Source organism: Triticum aestivum, chromosome 4B (assembly GCF_018294505.1).
Source record: "Triticum aestivum cultivar Chinese Spring chromosome 4B, IWGSC CS RefSeq v2.1, whole genome shotgun sequence".
NCBI lineage: Eukaryota > Viridiplantae > Streptophyta > Magnoliopsida > Poales > Poaceae > Triticum > Triticum aestivum.
The window spans coordinates 252766482-252774820 of record NC_057804.1 but is presented as its reverse complement, the minus strand read 5'-3'; positions in this window follow the sequence as shown (position 1 = coordinate 252774820).

Here is an 8339-nt window from a genome sequence, read left to right as displayed (position 1 = left end):
TTTTTTATCCATCTCACCCGCATGCTTACCGCATGCTTCTCTGTTCTTTGCAAACACGGTCTCTCGTCTTCTCCCTCGAGAAGTGTCACACTCTCTCTATCTTCATAGATTACACGGTTTTCATTATCTCTCACGTCACTATCATTCTCTGGTGTCACTTTAGGTACCTATGCTTTCTTTTTTGCCGCCACACACACTCTCTCCTCGTCTTTCACTTTGCCTTTCTCTCCAAGGTTCTCTCACGCACCCTATATCTTTCTAGATATGACTCCTACCACTAAAATTACTCTCTCCTACACATACGTCGTTTGTTGGAGTCTCCTTTCTGTCTTCACCCCCATTTCAAAATAGACATTATTCATTTGTTTATTACCGAATAGATAAACTCTCCCCCCTCTCTCTCACTCACTCTCACATAAACACACAACTCCCGCTTTGGATCCCCCTACCGACTACCGTGTTTCTCTCTCACACACAAACTCTCGCTCTCGCACCCCTGACTCTTATCTCTCTCACAAACATTGATCAACCAACCTCGAGATAGGTTTATCCATCCACCGCACACTTTCGCTCCTTGTATCTATGTAGATTTATCATCCCTTCTTGAGACATGCCCTCTCGATCGTGCACACGCACACTATCGCCTCATTTTATGGTAATACCTCTTGCACACACACTCTTCGTGTCTTTGTCACACTCGCACTCTTCCCTCCTCTCTCCCTCTCACGCACACACACACACATGGGCTTTTTGCAACAATATCCCACTTCTTGAATCTTGAAACCAACCACAGTCCTCCCTTATCTCATCAAAATAGCCAAAGGAATTTGTTTTGAGTTAAACAAGATATTTTTAGTGATATATGTATATCAAAACTAGACTGTTTTCTATCAAATTGGTGAATATGTATTACTCTACTCTGGATGCGTTGCAATGCATTGGCACATTGCTAGTTATTACTGTATTATTTTTTTGACACTAGACAAATGTTGGAGTACATATAAAAAGAGAAGATGAGAATGCACATAGTCGATCTCTCACTGTCTCGTACACATGAGAGTTACGTAAAGCACATTAAAAAATAAACCCAGAGGTGCATGATTGCTGCATGTGCAGGTACCGGGTACGTGATGGAGCGCGCCTTTGTAGGAATAGTCAGCTCACGTGATAATTTGATCCGTAGGAATTGATGGTTGAGCACTGCAGGTGAACGACCTAGAGGCGGTGGCTCGCCAGTCACCACTGATCGAGTCGCCACATTCAAAATATCATTTTTTTAGCAGGGCAAGAGATCCGATTTTCAATGGCGCATTATACTAGTTTTTAGAACGATTGGTATGGAGCGAAAAGTTTTTTGACCATTTTCATCACTACTACCGATGTCCTGGTTTACTAGTCCGCATCGTATTTTGGATCAAAGTTTGTCCACGAATTTTACTTGTAAAATGTGAAAGGAAAAAGAGATTTTCTTATACCCAAACAAAAAAGGACCAGAGGGCGTGGTTGCTCTCACACGGACCCGACCTCTCACTAGCGCAGGCATAGAACCGGCGCGCTGGACAAGAGGGCCCCACTCGCTGGACGCCAGGCTGAACATGCCTCCTCGCCGCATTCAAACGGCTTCAGACTGCCTAGCCTACCTCCATTGAATCCACATTCCGTGACCTGGCCGGCATTTTAGAACACAGTGTCGGTTGGCTCCACTCGTCCGCCTGCTATTTAAACGAGGCCAGACGCCTGGCAAGAACCGCACCACACCGCTGCTCCCCATGTCCTCCTTGCAGGACTTTCTCCACACTATCCATAGAATCCGATGAGCAGGAAGACAAGTTCTCCGGCATAAAAGCCGGTTGGGTGCCTCGACGAGCCAGGCAACTTGCTGCCCCACCTCCCTTACCGCCCCAGGCCATCAGTACCATGGGCGAGGCTGCAGGCGGGCAAGCGGAGGAGCAAGTTGCCGCTCCAAGATGGCCCATGTTGCATTAACTCGACGCTCCAAGCCTGCTTGCAGAGGAGTGTCCAATTGCTACACGCTGGCACATGGGGGACCACGGCGTCTAGTGCACCGTGGTTGGCCGCGCCATCCAACGCAAACGTTGGTGGAACCGCGGCATGCTAGAAGAGGTGGCCAACATGTCCACCGCCACCGCCGACACTGAGGAATAGTAGACCATGGGAGCCGCCGCCACTCAGAACCCACGAATGGTACAACCACCGGGTCGCCCGCATAGACACCCAGTGTGTTGCCCAGTTTGGCTCAAAACATCATGGACCCCAGCCGCGGCCTGCATTAGAAATTATACCTGCTTCTAGAAGTTATTCGTGTTCAGTCAAAATGTCCAAAATATAATTAATTATGTATGGTCTTGACTTGTTGTGCTCGGACTGGTAGTAGGAACTAGAGATTTTTTTCTTTATTTATAACTCTCCTCACATATTTTTGGCTTTGAAGTGAATCATGGTTGTGCACATTATCTATGAATGTACAGATATCTATGAATATGAGTTTGATGTGGAAGCTGAACTTGGAATGTTGAGCTTGCTTGTGAACTATACCATGTCCAATGGTTCGTTTGTTATTGTTCAGAAAGTGATGGTTGTTATTACATGAACCAAAAAAAATTATTTTGTGCCACATCTAGGCATCACAGAATTACATGCATCTCAGCAGATGCTCGGACATCACAATAGGCATGTTGACTGGATAAACATTTGAACCTAGCTATTATCGATGAAAATTTGTATTGACAACAATTTTAGATAGCAGGAGATGCCTAGCCTGCTCTGCCTCTTCTAGCTTCTTTCTGGCTTCTTCCAGCTCTTCTTTGGCTTGGGTGAAGAGAGCATCTGATTGCTCATTTCACTTCTCCGGGAACTCAGTTACATTCTCAAGGTCTGTTGCACGCTTTCTTTCAGCCTTTACTAGAGCAACGAGGACACGAACACTTGACGACTCCACCTGGCTTGTGAGTAATCCAGCATTACCTGGGAATTTGCACCTTGTGTCTAATCCGGCATCACTAGGGAAATGGCACCTTATATGTAAGCAAGACTCATTTTGGAAACATGATCTAGAGGTTGACCATACTCTCCTCCTCATAGGAACTACTTCCTCATATGAAGAAACTACTTCTTTTTTAGATCAATAGTCAGAGCTCCCCAGATCCATTAAGTAGAAGCCTGATAAACGGGACTAGGAGAAATGAATTCAAAAGGATAAATATAAAAACTGACTGCAAGGTGAGAACACCCACTTCCTACATCAATCTAAAAAGGTAAGTGTTAGGACTATTAAGACTTTGATTATTACATATCAAACAAAGCCAGCTTATAGAAACTACGACATATACATCAAAGAACACAAGGCTAAGAGAAATAGAAAAACCAATAGAGGGGTGCAGTAAGCCAAGGGTTGCTGCAGCAAAACAACCGGGAACCAAATGATCTCCAGCCCGTCTGTAGGCGTGTTTGACTGACTAGCTTCAACACTAAATTACAAAAGATTCATGCTACGACATGGTGGGTCCACTTAGTAAATTGAGATCCTACAAATGATTGAGAGCCTAATCAAGTATACAAGAAATTTTTTATCTCGCCTATTATTGTTTAATAATCTGCCACACTGCTGGATTGCATGGCAAGAACCCTAGCCAAGCAAACAACATGGTTTGACGTTGTTTTCGGCTTGGGGCTTGCCCAGGGCTTGGTCTGGTCCTGTGGTCACAACTGATGCCAGACACATACCATGGCAAAGTAGAAAATAGTCAAGAGACGGGGCTCCCTCCGATTTCATTAATGAAACCATCAAGGACACAAAAAACATCCTCCACTGTTAGTCAAGTTCTCGATGTCAGAGTAATTGAAAGGTTGTTACTTACCAAAGCTCGTTTCACACGTTCGGTGCAGCTCCTCTTTAACTTGCGACGTTCCTTGAAGATGTCCCCAACATTACGTATTTAGTCTTCATTGCTCCTTGATACGTCTCCAACGTATCTATAATTTTTTATTGTTCCATGCTATTATATTACCCCTTTTGGATGTTTATGGGCTTTATTTTACATATTTATATCATTTTTGGGACTAACCTACTAACCGGAGGCCCAGCCCGTATTGGTGTTTTTTTTCTATTTCAGTATTTCAAAGAAAAGGAATATCATACGAAGTCCAAACGGAATGAAACCTTCGGGAGCGTGATTTTTGGAAGGAACGTGATCCAGAGGACTTGGAGTGCAAGTCAAGAAGCAGCCGAGGACTCCACGAGATAGGAGGGCGCCCCCCCCCTATAGGGCGCGCCCCCCTGTCTCGTGGGCCCCTTGGGCATCCACCGACGTACTTCTTCCTCCTATATAAGCCTACGTACCCCAAAAACATCCAGGGAGCAACCGAAACACAATTTCCATCGCCGTAACCTTCTGTATCCGCGAGATCCCATCTTGGAGCCTTCGCCGGTGTTCCGCCGGAGGGGGAATCGACCACGGAGGGCCTCTATGTCAACATCCTTGCCCCTCCGATGAGTTGTGAGTAGCTTACCACAGACCTACGGGTCCATAGTTATTATCTAGATGGCTTCTTCTCTCTTTTTGGATCTCAATACAATGTTCTCACCCTCTCTTGTGGAGATTTATTCGATCTAAACTCTTTTTGCGGTGTGTTTGTCGAGATCCGATGAATTGTGGGTTTATGATCAAGTTTATCTATGAATAATATTTGAATCTTCTCTGAATTCTTTTATGTATAATTGAGTTATCTTTACAAGTCTCTTCGAATTATCAGTTTGGTTTGGCCTACTAGATTGATGTTTCTTGCCATGGGAGAAGTGCTTAGCTTTGGGTTCAATCTTGCGGCGTCCTTACCCAGTGACAGAAAGGGTTGCAAGGCACGTATTGTATTGTTGCCATCGAGGATAACAAGATGGGGTTTATATCATATTGCTTGAGTTTATCCCTCTACATCATGTCATCTTGCTTAATGCGTTACTCTGTTCTTATGAACTTAATACTCTACATGCAGGCAGGAGTCGGTCGATGTGTGGAGTAATAGTAGTAGATGTAGGCTGGAGTCGGTCTACTTGTTGCAGACGTGATACCTATATATATGATCATGCCTAGATAATCTCATAATTATTCGCTTTTCTATCAATTGCTCGACAGTAATTTGTTCACCCACCGTAATATTTAAGCTATATTGAGAGAAGCCACTAGTGAAACCTATTGCCCCCGGGTCTATCTCTTATCATATTTGCTTCCAATCTACTTTTATTTGCATCTTTACTTTTTGCATCTATATTATAAAATACCAAAAATATATTTATCGTATCATACTATCTTTATTAGATCTCACTTTCGCAAGTGGCCGTGAAGGGATTGACAACCCCTTTATTGCGTTGGTTGTGAGTTCTTTGTTTGCTTGTGTAGGTGCGTGGGACTTTTGAGGAGCCTCCTACTGGATTGATACCTTGGTTCTCAAAAATTGAGGGAAATACTTACGCTACTATTGCTGCATCACCCTTTCCTCTTCAAGGAAAACCGACGCAAGCTCAAGACGTAGCAAGAAGGATTTCTGGCACCGTTGCCGGGGAGGTCTTCGCTCAAGTCAAGACATACCAAGTACCCATCACAAACTCATCTCCCTCGCATTTACATTATTTGCCATTTCGTCTTCCTCTCCCCCATTTCACCCTTGCCGTTTTATTCGCCCTCTCTTTCCCAATCTCCTCCTCTCTTTTCGCTTGCCTTTTTCCGTTTGCCCGTGTGCTAGTTCGTTTACCTTGTCGTCATGGCTAGTCCTCCTATCCTTATTGTTACTCCCGAACAGGAAATTCTCAATTTTAAGCAAAGGGAGGGAGAAAATTTAAAAGATTCTTGGCATAGAATTTGCAATGCCCAATATAAATCTGCTAGGAAGCTTTCTACTTCCATTCTTCTCTGCAATTTTTATGTAGGCATCACTCCTTGGAATAGATGTGTTCTTGATATTGATACCGGAGGTGATTTCATGAGTAGCCATATGTTTGATGCTTATAATGCTATGTTATATTTGTTTGGGCCACCACCTCTTTTGATCAATGGAACTGTTTTAACTTTAGACACGTTATGCAACAGCTTGAGGTTATTGAAAATAAAATTGTCACTATTGAGTTGATTGAAAATTTGGATAAAAAGATTCATAATCATATTACCCAATATGGATCTAGGGTTGGAGTTACTTTGAAAAATCTTAAAGAAAAAGAACCTATAGTCAATGAAAAGATAGATCTAGACTCTGCTAGAATCGGTAAACTTGAGGATATCATTACAAACTTAGGTTCTGCGTTTTCCTCCATGAAAAACACTCCAAAACCCCCTACTAAAATTGCCAAGTTTATTTATGTTCCTAAAAATAAGGGTGAATCTTCTAGTAAGGGAGACGCGGATCTCAAATCCAAAAGTGTTCATCCCAATTGTCTCTCTATCGTTAAGGAACCTTTTGCTACCAATGAATTTCTTGAATTTTTGCCTAAATGTTTAGCCATTGTTAAAAGGGGAGAAATCCCTAGAGATCACAAGTACTCTATTGATGAATTTAGTGCCAAAGATGGCACTCGTTAGATCTATCTTCGCATTTATGCCTAGCTAGGGGCGTTAAATGATAGCGCTAGTTGGGAAGCAACCCAATTTTCTTTATGTTTTTTATTTTTGTTCCTGTTTAGTAATAAATCTTGCATCTACCCTCTGTTTAGATGTGTTTTTATCCTTTAATTAGTGTTTGTGCCAAGTAGAACCTATAGGATAATATATGATGATAGTTGATTTGATTCTGCTGAAAAACAGAACCTTTGCACGCACAAATTTAGTTTTATTAAATCACAGAAACATGCTTTTGCGTTCATTCTTTTTGCTTCTGATCAATAAACAAATTTTCCAGGACTTCCTATTTTGGTAGGACTTTTAGAGTTCCAGAAGTTTGCGTTAGTTACAGATTTCTACAAACTGTTCTGTTTTTGACAGATTCTGTTTTTCGTGTGTTGTTTGCTTATTTTGATGCATCTATGGCTAGTAAATTAGTTTATAAACCATAGAGAAGTTGGATTACAGTAGGTTTAACACCAAAATAAATAAAGAATGAGTTCATTACAGTACCTTATGTGGTGGTTTTGTTTTCTTTCACTAACGGAGCTTATAAGATTTCCTGTTGAGTTTTGTGTTGTGAAGTTTTCAAGTTTTGGCTAAAGCTTTTATGGACTATGGAATAAGGAGTGGCAAGAGCCTAAGCTTGGGGATGCCCAAGGCACCCCAAGATATTCAAGGATATCCAAAAGCCTATGCTTGGGGATGCCCCATGAAGGCATCCCCTCTTTCGTCTTCGTTCATTGGTAACTTTACTTGGAGCTATAATTTTATTCGCCACATGATATGTGTTTTGCTTGGAGCGTCGTGTATTATATTAGTCTTTGCTTTTTAGTTTGACACAATCATCCTTGCTGTACACACCTTTTGGGAGAAGCCTACTTGATTAGAATTTGCTAGAATACTCTATGTGCTTCACTTATATCTTTTGAGCTTGATAGTTTTTGCTCTAGTTCTTCACTTATATCTTTTAGAGCGCGGTGGTGTCTTAATTTTGAAGAAATTGCTAGTATCTCATGCTTCCCTTATATCTTTTTTAAGTCTTTTAGAACAGCATGGTATTTGCTATGGTTACAAAGTTGGTCCTAGAAGGATGAACATCCAAGTTGGGTATAACAAAAACTATCATAGAAAGAGAATTGGATGCTATGATCAATATGATGCTTGATAATTGTGATGAGATATGGAGGTAGTGATATTAGAGTCATGCTAGTTGAGGTGATTATGAAAAATACTTGTGTTAAAGGTTGTGATTCCCATAGCATGCACGTATGGTGAACCGCTTTGTGATGAAGTTGGAGCACAATTTTATTTATTGATTGTCTTCCTTATGAGTGGCGGTCGGGGACGAGCGATGGTCTTTTCCTACCAATCTATCCCCCTAGGAGCATGCGCGTAGTGCTTTGGATTTTGATTACTTCTAGATTTTTGCAACAAGTATATGAGTTCTTTTGATTAATGTTGAGTCCATGGATTATACGCAGATCACCCTTCCACTATTGCTAGCCTCTCTTGTGCCGCGCAACTTTCGTCGGTACCATACACCCACCATATACCTTCCTCAAAACAGCCACCATACCTACCTATTATGGCATTTCCATAGCCATTCCGAGATATATTGCCATGCAACTTTCCACTGTTCCGTTCATACGACACGCATTACTTTTGTCATATTGCTCTTTGCATGATCATGTAGTTGACATCGTATTTGTGGCAAGGCCACCTTCAAAATTT